Source organism: Herpailurus yagouaroundi, unplaced genomic scaffold (genome assembly GCF_014898765.1).
Source record: "Herpailurus yagouaroundi ecotype Mexico unplaced genomic scaffold, PumYag 28, whole genome shotgun sequence".
Taxonomy (NCBI): domain Eukaryota; kingdom Metazoa; phylum Chordata; class Mammalia; order Carnivora; family Felidae; genus Herpailurus; species Herpailurus yagouaroundi.
In genome coordinates, this window is record NW_024412376.1 from 133,392,800 (window position 1) to 133,404,962 (window position 12,163).

Sequence of the window (12,163 nt, forward strand, 5' to 3'; positions counted from 1 at the left end):
GGCTCAAACTCATGAGCCATGAGATCATGACCTGAGACGAAGGCAAATGCTTAACCGACTGAGCCACCCAGGCGCCCCAGAATGTTTTGGGTTTTCTATATAGAGAGTATCCTGTCCTCTGCAAATAGTGAGAGTTTGACTACCTCCTTGCCAGTTTGAATACCTTTTATTTCTTTTTGTTGCCTGATTACTGAGGCCAGGATTTCCAGCACTATGATGAACAGTGGTGAGAGTGGACATCCCTGTCTTGTTCCTGACTGTAGAGGAAAAGTTTTCAGGTTTTCCCCACTGAGGACAACATTAACTGTGGATTTTTCGTGTAATGGGATTTGTAAGCTCATTAGAAGCCTGAAAAAGTCAGTTTTGGGTGCTATATTTATCCTTTTTTTTAAAGTTTATTTATTTATTTTGAGAGAGAGAGAGAGCACACGTGTGTGCAAGTGGGCAAGAGATAGAGAGAGAGAGAGAGAGAGAGAGAGAGAGAGAGAGAATCCCAAACAGGCTCCATGCTGTCAGCTCAGAGCTTGACTCAGGGCTTGAATTCACAAACTGTGAGATCATGATCTGAGCTGAACCAAGAATCTGACACTTAACTGACTGAGACACCCAGGCATCCCTATATTTATCCTTTTGATCAAAGTCCTAAAGAGTAATTTTACATTTATTTGTCTGTGGCCTACATATTTTTTTCCTTTTGTGAAGAAAATTATTTGTATTTTATTTTTAAAATTTTTTTAATGTTTATTTTTGAGAGAGAGAGGGACAGAGACAGAGCATGAGCAGAGGAGGGGCAGAGAGAGAGGAAGACACAGAATCTGAAGCAGGCTCTAGGCTCTAAGCTGTCAACACAGAGCCCAATGTGGGACTCGAACTCACAAGAACCGTGAGATCATGACCTAGGCCAAAGTCGGATGTTTAACTCACTGAGCCGCAAAGCACCTCAAAATTATTTATGTTTTATATATATTTTTTAATTTAATTTTTTATTTTTTAAAATGTATATCCAAATTAATTAGCATATAGTGCAACAACGATTTCAGGAGTAGATTCCTTTGTACCCCTTACCCATTTAGCCCATCCCCCCTCCCACAACCCCTCCAGTAACCCTCAGGGTGTTCTCCATATTTATGAGTCTCTTCTGTTTTGTCCCCCTCCCTGTTTTTATATTACTTTTGTTTCCCTTCCCTTATGTTCATCTGTTTTGTCTCTTAATGTCCTCATATGAGTGAAGTCATATGATTTTTGTCTTTCTCTGACTAATTTCACTTAGCATAATACCCTCCAGTTCCATCCACATAGTTGCAAATGGCAAGATTTCATTCTTTTTGATTTCTGAGTAATACTCCATTGTGTATATATATATATATATATATATATATATATATATATATATACCACATCTTCTTTATCCATTCATCCATCGATGGACATTTGGGCTCTTTCCATACTTTGGCTGTTATTGATAATGCTGCTATAAACATGGGGGTGCATGTGTCCCTTCAAAACAGCACACCTGTATCCCGTGGATAAATGCCTAGTGGTGCAATTGCTGGGTCATAGGGAAGTTCTATTTTTAGTTTTTTGAGGAACCTCCATACTATTTTCCAGAGTGGCTGCACCAGCTTGCATTCCCACCAACAAGGAAAAAGAGATCCTCTTTCTCCGCATCCTTGCCAACATCTGTTGTTGCCTGAGTTGTTAATGTTAGCAATTCTGACAGGTGTAAGGTGGTATCTCATTGTGGTTTTGATTTGTATTTCCCTGATGATGAGTGATGTTGATCATTTTTTCATGTGTCAATTGGCCATCTGGATGTCTTCTTTGGAGAAGTGTCTATTCATGTCTTTTGCCCATTTCTTTATTGGATTATTTGTTTTTTGGGTGTTGAGTTTGATAAATTCTTTATAGATTTTGTATACTAACCCTTTATCTGATATGTCATTTGCAAATATCTTCTTCCATTCTGTTAGTTGCCTTGTAGTTTTGCTGATTGTTTCCTTCGCTGTGAAGAAGCTTTTTATTTTGATGAGGTCCCAGTAGTTCATTTTTGCTTTTGTTTCCTTTGCCTCTGGAGACGTGTTGAGTAAGAAGTTGCTGCGGCCAAGATCAAAGAGGTTTTTGCCTGCTATCTCCTCGAGGATTTTGATGGTTTCCTGTCTTACATTGAGGTCTTTCATCCATTTTGAATTTATTTGTGTAAGAAAATGGCCCAGGTTCATTCTTCTGCACGTTGCTGTCCAGTTTTCCCAGCACCACTTGCTGAAGAGACTGTCTTTATTCCATTGGATATTCTTTCCTGCTTTGTCAAAGATTAGTTGGCCATACGTTTGTAGGTCCATTTCTGGGTTCTCTATTCTGTTCCATTGATCCGAGTGTCTGTTTTTGTGCCAGTACCATACTGTCTTGATGATTACAGCTTTGTAGTATAGCTTGAAGTCTGGGATTGTGATGCCTCCTGCTTTGGTTTTCTTTTTCAAGATTGCTTTGGCTGTTCAGGGTCTTTTCTGGTTCCATACAAATTTTAGGATTATGTGTTCTAGCTCTGTGAAGAATGCTGATGTTATTTTGATAGGGATTGCATTGAATATGTAGATTGCTTTGGGTAGTATTGACATTTTAACAATATTTGTTCTTCCCATCCAGGAACATGGAATCTTTTTCCATATTTTTGTGTCTTCAATTTTTTCATAAGCTTTCAAAATTATTTGTATTTTAAAGGGTAGATTTCCTACACTTTAATGTTCTTCATTATAAAAATAATATATGCTTATATAAGAAAATTTGGAAAAACATTTTATTATTTTATTTTTTTAATGTTTATTTATTTTTTGAGAGAAAGAGAAAGCAAGAGAGATCCTGTGTGCATGAGCAGGAGAGGGGCAAAGAGAGTGAAATCCCAAGCAGGCTCCATGCAGAGAGCACAGAGCCTCACTTGGGGCTCAAACTCATGAAGCTGTGAGATCATTACATGAGCTGAAACCAAGAGTCAGACATTCAATCGACCAAGCCACACAGGTGCCCCTGGAAAAACACTTTAAAAATAAGAAAAAAAGTTATTCACAACACAACCATCCAGATTACTATTGGCTTTTATTACTGCCTAAGTTTTTGTTGGATTTTTTTTCTTACATTGTAATAATCTTTCATACATAAAATGTTTATATTGTCTTTTCACTCAATATAATCAGCAATTCCTATGTCATTGTTACATAATTTTTTGGCTACATAATTTTTCGCCAGCTTGATATTCCGTAGTTTAAGTGACATTTGCATATTTGTTATCTTTATGTCTATGATAAGGTTTGTCTTTTATGGTAGCTTCAAATTTATTTATTCAATTTTTTTATTACTGCTTCTTGTTAATTAAGCAATTTATATAAGTTTAGTAAGAACAAAAGTCAGTAGTTATATTAACAACATCAAAATACAGAATTCAGTTCTTTAAATTTCTCCAGTAGAAGCTTAAAAAAAAACCCATAAAACTCAATACAGATCACAAGAAGTCCAGCTAGTTTTAAAGGCAATCAGAAATTTTCCTGATATAATACAAAAATAAAATGGAAGTCAGTGTTAAGCACTATTCTCTTTGGTTTTATTCAGAGCTGTTTTTTCAGTATTTGTTCATTTATTCATTAAATATTGAAGGAGCACTAACTAGATACTAGACATTGGAGAGAGGATAGTTAATAAGAAATATTTTATAGCATTCATTCTGGGGCTGACTGGATCATCTTCAAATTCTTTTTTTTCTTTTAATGTTTATTTATATTTGAAAGAGGCAGGGGGGATAGGGAGAGAGAAAGAGAGAGACTGAGAGCAAGCAGAGGAAGGGCAGAGAGAAAGGGAGACACAGAATCTGAAGCAGGCTCCAAGCTCCGAGCTGTCAGCACAGAGCCCGATGTAGGGCTTGAACTCACAGGCCGTGAGATCATGACCGAAGCCTAAGTCGGACACTTAACCGACTGAGCCATCCAGGCGCCCCAATCATCTTCAAATTCTTTTGCACGCTATAAAATGTTCCCTGGGCTCTGTCTGCTCATGTTGAGGAATCAGAACCGTGTGCTGGGTTATTCAAAAGGCACTGCCCCCTCTTGGTGCTCATGTCTTCAGTGGTAGCTGGTTAATGTGACTGTGACAACACCTAGGCTTGTTGTTATAAAGGGAGGGATGTTTGTGGTCTCTCAGAAAAAGGAAGTCCTGTGGAGAGGCCAGCTTGCTGTGGGAAGCAGCCATTCTGTAGCACCCACAGGAGGAGGAAGCTGGGGATTAAAACAAAAACAAAAACAAAACAACCAAACTCTCTTTTCCTACCTCCCTCGGATCTTCTCCCTGATCTAATCTCCAGGGATCCCCACTGGCAAAATCCAAATGGAAGCCGAAGAGCAAGGAAGTTTATCGATGCAGTCCGTAAAGCTCAGACTCCCAGAGCCGGGAACAGAGCAGAGCAGAGCAGAGCAGAGCAGTGGATCTGGAGGAACAAACAAAATCTTCAGCACGAATAGTATAAAATGAGTAGTATTGCTGTGCCCATGTTGCAGGTGTGGAAACTGAGGGTACAGAGAGGTTAATTAATGCGCCCATAGACAATAGGGGGATAAAATTGGCATTTACATCAAGCGTTTATGTTTAATTACTATATATACTGCCATTTTTTCTCCATGATATCTCCCAAATAGTGCCACACACAGTAGAGTTCCTCAGGAAATACTTTTTGCAACGGAAGGAAAAGGAAAAGTGAAGAGAAAACTATTTAGAAAGAATGTAAGTTAGCTCTGTGAAAGAATGTCTTGGGTTAGCAACGTCAACAGAGGTACTTCTAGCAAATTTTCATGAACCTGATAAGTCCTTGTTTTTAAGAATTGCTCAGATGTACTCTACCTGAGGTGGTAACTAGACTTAGCATTTTCTTATGTAAAAAAATAGTAAGTCACTATGATGTACACCTGAAACTACTAAACTGTTGTATGTTAATTACACTTCAATTAAAAGTATAATTTTCATTATACTCTGCCTGAAGGTGAGGGGTGTGAATCAGAGAGGTTAGATCCAAGGCCCTACGTCTCCACCATTCTGTCTAGTCAAACTTTTTTGTGTTGTGGCAAAAAACACGTAACATAAAATTTACCATTTTAACCATTTCTAAGTGTATGGTTCAGTGACATTAAGTACGTTTATATCGTCCTGTAACCATCTATCTCTAGGAATTTTTCACCTTCCCAAAATGAAACTCTGCATCCATTAAACAGTATGTCTGTACATATTTGGAATAATACTGTCTAACTCATAAGCCCTCTCAGGTTGATTAGAGGGAAAGATATTTGGAAAATTTGTAAGATACATCTGCAGGATATTGGCTTTCAAATATCCGTTTGTAGGGTGAAACTAAAGCTAACAAACATGGGGTGCCTGGGTGGCACAGTGGGTTAAGCATCTGACTTTGGCTCAGGTCAAGGTCTCACAGTTTGTGAGTTCAAGCCCCATATCAGGGTGTCAGTGCAGAGCCTGCTTCAGATCTTCTGTCCCCTTCGCTCTCTGCCCCTTCCCAGCTCATGTTCTCTCTCTTTCTCAAAAATAAATAAACATTAAAAACTTAAAAAAAACGTAACGAACACATAATGTGGGGCGCCTGGCTGCCCCAATCAAGAGAGCATGCGACTCTTGATCTCGGGATTGTAAGTTCAAGCCCCATGTTGGGATTACTTAAAAATGAAATCTTTAGAAAACAAACAAGCACATAATGTAAAAAAAACAAAAACAAAAACAAAAACACAAGCACATAATGTAATCATATTGTTTTTACTGAAGTGCCTTACAGTAGGTTATAAATCAGAGTTGTCCAACAGACATGCAAGCTGTATATGGAATTTAAAATTTTCTACTAAAGTAAAATGTAACACATGAAGTTAATTTTAACATATTTATCTAACCAATATATCCAAAACACTATCATTTCATTGTGTAATCAATATTACAAAATTTTAATCAGATATTTTACGTTCTTTTTTTCATATAAACCTTCAAACTCCGATGTATACTAGAGCACAGCTTAGTTTGTACTAGTCACATTTTAATTGTTCACCAGCTGCATATAATAGTGACTACTAAATGAGATAGCACCTGTCTATACTATCCAACCTGTTTGTTCTTTTTTAAAAAAATTTTTTCGTTTGTTTATTTTTGAGAGACAGAGCACGAGTGGGGGAGGGGAGAGAGAGAGGGAGACACAGAATCCGAAGCAGGCTCCAGGCTCTGAGCTGTCAGCACAGAGCCTGATGCGGAGTTCAAGCCCACGAACCGTATGATCATGACCTGAACTGAAGTCAGACGCCTGACTGAGCCACCCAGGAACCCCTAACCTGTTTATTCTCATAGAAACAGACCGATTAGTAGCTAGACAGATCCTTAGAACTAGAGATCCTTCTTTGTGAAGTGTAGGTTCAGTACCTTTCAGAAGGGGCTCAGGGGTCACTCAGTTGAGCATCTGACTCTTGATTTCAGCTCGGGTCCTGATCCCACATCATGGGATCAAGCCCCACATCGGGCTCCACACTTGGGGTGCTTGAGATTCTCTCCTTTCCCTCTGCGCCTCTTCCTTCCTTGTGCTCTCTCTCTTTAAAATAAAAAAATGTTTAAAAAAAGTGTTAAAACATTATGTGTTTTATTTGCAGATTCAAAAGAAATTTCTCTCGGTCTGGTCTTGACCTAGCAGTGATTTTAGTACTATCTCTTTCAGATGCCTAATGTCTTCAGAAGCAGCCCAACAATGTGAAATACTTGATATACGTCCCTGGCAGGGACACAAACTACTCCACCAGCTGCACTCCTTCATGTCAGGAAAAACAGTCCAATATATTTCTGGTCTACTACAAAATCTCAGAACGTTGAAACATACCAACACAGAAAAAAAGAAAATGAGCTAGGATTCAACCACTTGCTCTCATGAAAAGCATCAATAGTTAATAATGTTTAAAATTCACAGGATGCTAGATAGGGCGCCTGGGTGGCTCAGTCGGTTGAGTGTCCGACTTTGGCTTAGGTCATGATCTCGCGGTTCGTGAGTTTGAGCCCTGCGTGGGGCTCTGTGCTGACAGCTCAGAGCCTGGAGCCTGCTTCGGATTCTGTGTCTCCCTCTCTCTCCCCCTCCCCTGCTTGTGCTCTGTCTCTATCTCTCAAGAATAAATAAAATTTTTAAAAGTTTTTAAATTTACAGGATGCTAGAGACAAAAGAGTCCTCAAACATCATCTAGCATAATCACTTTCCTTTTACAACTGGGACAACTATGGACAAGAGAAGTAGGGTGAGTCAAGCTTTCAGTCTCACAATGTGATGTGACAGTAATCTTACAGCTCATTGTCCAGAAAGTCCTTCCAAGCCATCGGTGCTCCCTGACTCTGTAAGGTGGACACATTCTTTTTATTTTTATTTATTAGCTACAACATTGAGTGTGTTTATACCATTACCAAAAAGAACCATGTTACTGAGGAAAAGCATTGTTGCTTAGAGATTAGTGGTTTGATTCTTGAATATGCAACTTTTCTATATGGTAACATAGCAGAGTGATTAAGAGGTCTCAGGATCTCATCTAAACCTAAGTACCTCCCAAAGGCCCCATCTCAAAATACTATCACAGGGTGGGTAGGGTTCAACTTAATGAATTTTGGGGCAGGACAAAATTCAGCCTGTACCAATCAGGAAAGTCACATGTACCAGATTTTTCTTTCTTCCAAATATTTGTATCTGATGGCATGGTCATGAACAGAGAAGAGAGAACTATATCCACCTGTTCCCTAAACCTCACTCTTGATATATTTTGACTAACATGATACTGACTTTTCTTGGGATTTTGCTTAACTGTATGCAAGCTTTCCTCTCAAATTGCTAGACCAAAATTTTCTTCTAAGAAATATTTTTAATAATAAATTGGCATTAACGAAGCTATACAAATATCAGTGAATTTTTAATAGCAAAGTACTTAGTATTATAGATTGGATTATGTTCCCCACCCCAAAAAAGAGACATTGAAGTCCTAACCCCCCAGTATTTCAGAATGTGACCTTATTTAGAAAGAGGGTTGGTGCAGACGTAATTAGTTAGCTAAGCTCATACTGAATGGGAGGACCCCTAATCCATTATGACTGGCCTTATAAGAAAATGACAATGCAAAAAACAAACATAGGGAGAATGCCACGTAAAGACAGAAGATTGGGAAAATGCATCTGTAAGCCAAGGGACACCAAAGATCTGCCAAACTGCTAGATGCTAGGAAGAGGTGAAGAAGTATTCTCCTATTTAGAGGAAGCATAGTCTGGCCTGGATTTCAGACTGGCTTCCAGAAGTATGAGGCAGTAAATGCCCGCAGTTTTAAGCCACCTAGTTTGAAATACTTTGTTACAAAAGCCCTGCAATATGAATACAATGGTCTGTCTTCTGAAATTGTAACAGACTAGTTAGAGGCAGTTTATTTTCTTATTTTAAGTTTGTATTTATCCTTTTTTTTTTCTTTTCCAGATACGGTGAGAAAACAGGAGGTGACCAGAATTTATGCTTCCTTTTTAAAATTCAGAGCTAGCAAAGTGCATCACAGACAGCAAAAACCAAACCAAGAAAGTAAATACGTTGTTTTATTTAATCCAAGAAAATGAAGAGAATATTTGCTGCATGGAGTGGCTTATTGCCAGAGCAGTTGTTGGGGAAACAGCTATTCATACATTAAAAATGACATTTACAGAATCAACTATCAAATTATTCGCAGAAAACATTTAAAATGAAATTTAATTCCCAACTCCAATGTCAAAGAAGGTTATGAACATTGTTTACAATATTAATTATGCAGAGTAGGGGGAGGGTTGCAGACTCACAAATGAGTTGCCAGTTTAGATGGAAACCACTCACTCTGAAAAGTCTAAGAGATTTCTTTGAAGTACCACGTGCTTCAAACGCTGGGAGAATATTGGAGACTCATAGAGGTTTCTAAGGCCTTATACTTTACCAGAATCATTTTTGAAGTTAAAACATTTCTTCACATCCTGTCACGTCATAAAATATGGGGCACCTGGGTGGCGCAGTCGGTTAAGCGTCTGACTTCAGCCAGGTCACGATCTCACGGTCCGTGAGTTCGAGCCCCGCGTCGGGCTCTGTGCTGACAGCTCAGAGCCTGGAGCCTGTTTCAGATTCTGTGTCTCCCTCTCTCTCTGCCCCTCCCCTGTTCATGCTCTGTCTCTCTGTGTCTCAAAAATAAATAAACGTTAAAAAAAATTTTTTTTTAAATAAAAAAAAATAAAATAAAATAGAATATGCCCTCTACTGATGTTTATGAAAATCCAAGAATGCCCAAGTCAAGTTCTTTTGTGTACAAATAGCCTCTCTGTTCAAAACTGAAAACAGGCAGGGGGCACCTGGCTGCCTCAGTCGGTGGAGCAGGCAACTCTTGATTTCAGGGTTGGAAATTCGAGCTCCGCGTTGGGTGTAGAGATTACTTAAAAAAAAAAAAAAAAAAATTACTAAATACCGAAAACAGGAAGTCCTAAAAGGAGAAGTGATGTACAGAGTAAGGAATACCTAACTGAGGTATGACTTATTGGTTAGCACTCATTTACCAGGAAATGGAAGGGAGCAGAGACTATAATGTAACATGCTTCATCCGCAGGGCACTTCTGTACTCAGCTGTTTGGACCTCTGGCTCTTGACTTTGACTCAGGTCATGATCTCGTGGTTCATGGGTTTGAGCCCCACATCAGGCTCTGAGCTAACAGTGTGGAGCCTACTTCAGAATCTCTCTCTCTCCCTCTTTCTCTGCCCCTCCTCCGCTTGCATGTGCTCTCTCTCTCTCTCTCTCAAAATAAATCAACTTAAAAAAAAAGCCTCATCCCCTAAAACTATTCATTAACAAGAAAAGGTTGCAAAGATATGGTTAATATAATAAATGATATGTAATATACACATATGGTCTCTCTTCTTCACAAATTCTTTTTTTTTTTTAATTTTTAAATGTTTTTATTTATTTTTGAGACAGAGAGAGACAGAGCATGAGCAGGGGAGGGGCAGAGAGAAAGGGAGACACAGAATCCGAAGCAGGCTCCAGGCTCTGAGCTGTCAGCACACAGCCCGATGCAGGTCTCGACCTCACAAACTGTGCGATCATGACCTGAGCCGAAGTCGGACACTTAACCGACTGAGCCACCCAGGTGCCCCTCTTCTTCACAAATTCTAACGGGGTATGATCTTTTCTTCTTGCTGGACAATTTGATCTAGTGTCTGCCATGTGCTGGGAACACATGTGCTTTCAAACAATTCAAAGACCTTTCATGGAGCTTGCGTTACAGTAGAGGGGACAGAAGTAAATATATGTTGCTCTAAGATATGTTCTATCAGGTTGCTTGAAGACTTCACCTTTGCAACTGAAGTTATGAATTGCATCACATGAGGAAGCGAATTCGATGGTTTCATCCAGTTTGTAAATCTATAGCCATATTTTGGAGTCTGTCCCTTCTGGAATCATGATGGCAATAACAGGGTGGTATTTCCTGCCAGTGTGGTTCAATTGGCAGCTTAACTTAAAAGAAACAGTCATGGATGTTCTTGAGAATTCTTTGTTGTCACACTGAAGTTCTTCCCACCTCCAGCAAATGTAAACACAAACTTTTTGTTTTGTGCCTCTTTCATTCCCACCAGTCCATACCATTCTGCTGATGTAAAGAAATTTTGAGCTTAAAAAAGTACTAAATGTATATATAAATTCAACAATCAATTTTCCCTTAACTGAACAAAAGAGTCTGGGCCCTTTGTCTACCTTGTACAGTTCCATCAAAGGCCGTGGGAGAAAACACCTTGGATTTGAGTCATTTCACACAGGGATCCCCTCATTTTCTGTATATTTCTTCTTACTGCTGTTATCATAGGCTCCCAAACTTTGGTCCCTATGCCCTCCCTTCAACCTACAAACATTGTCATCAAATGACTTGGGAAATCAACGTAATAACTGAATTTTCAGTCTATGCAAGATTATTTGGTCTTTACGTAAAGGGAAAGACTCAGTTCTGAAATTCATTTTTTTGCAAATCTATTTCTTTTTTTTAGTAATCTCTACCGGGGCCCGACCTCATGACTCTGAGATCAAGAGTCACATGCTCCTCTGAGCCAGCCAGGGGCCCCATCGGTTCTGAAATTCTTGAGTCAGGCCCTTCTTCATCCAACATACCAAAAGTGTCAGGATTCTTAGCTGCGAGAAAGAGAAATCAAATGTGGCTCTTTTAAGGAGAAAAGAAATTGATTAAAGGATACTGAACAGTTCACCTGAAGAACAAGCCTTGGAGGTCACACGGCTAGAACAATGCCCCAGATCATGTCCTGGAACTGGTCCCATGAAGCCACCACTGCTGCCATACTGGGCCCAGATACCACAACCTTGAACCACTCCCACCTCCCACACAGAACACGGAACACTTGTGCTAAAAGCAGACACCACAGCTCTTCTCCCCCTGCCCCGGGTATCTGTCATCTGTGCTGTTGCACCTTCTGTAGGATTCTCCCCAGGTTCTGCTGCTTTCGGTACCAGCTTCTGGAGTGACAGGCCATTGCGTGCCCGGCCTAGCTGTGAGAGAGGCTGCAAAAGTGAGTGACATTTTCAGATTCCAGGGTAGCTGCCTCCTCGAAATGTAGGAGAGGCCTCCAACCAAGCAAGGGGGTTTCTGGGTGGTGGTAAATATCTCCCTCCCTGGCTAAACTGAAAACTGACTTACCGCCCTAGGGAAACAAGCACCTGAGCTAGGAATGGGCTGGAGACATTTGCTCTCTTTATTACATGGCACAGCAAAAGGAGCCTGAGAGGGTAACTGGTCCCTGCCCTTGACCCTCCAAGCAGCTAAGCACAAGCCATCACCTCAGCTGGGACGTAGAGTGGCCAGTCCCTTGCCTCTTCGTGCTGTGCCCACTGCCCGGAAGGCCTTCTGCCCCTCAGCGATCGGCAGGACCCACACGGCCTGCCTCAAGGGCTGCTTCCTCCAAGAAGCCTGGAAATTACTTCGCAAAGGAGATTCGTTTGTCCCTAACTGCCTCACAGGCACTGCTACTCTCTTAGCTCCCAAGGCCCCCACAGTGCTCTGCTTGTACCTTCTGTGGCACCTGCCTGCCTCGCACTTTTTGGCTTGTAAATGCACCCCGTGG

General features: G+C 40.2%; 1 long non-coding RNA gene across 3 annotated transcripts in view; it reads left to right on the forward strand.

Moving 5' to 3' along the window:
- Positions 1–8,736, forward strand: part of LOC121036414 (uncharacterized) — a 24,335-nt gene extending 15,599 nt beyond the window's left edge. For 2 of the 3 annotated variants that reach the window (XR_005793342.1, XR_005793341.1), the window contains exon 4: positions 8,510–8,736. This is a non-coding gene — a long non-coding RNA (uncharacterized LOC121036414). Of the gene's footprint in view, positions 1–7,210; positions 7,299–8,509 lie in introns of all 3 variants that reach the window. The other variant, XR_005793343.1, reaches the window with a different exon arrangement.
- The last annotated feature ends 3,427 nt before the right edge of the window (positions 8,737–12,163 follow it).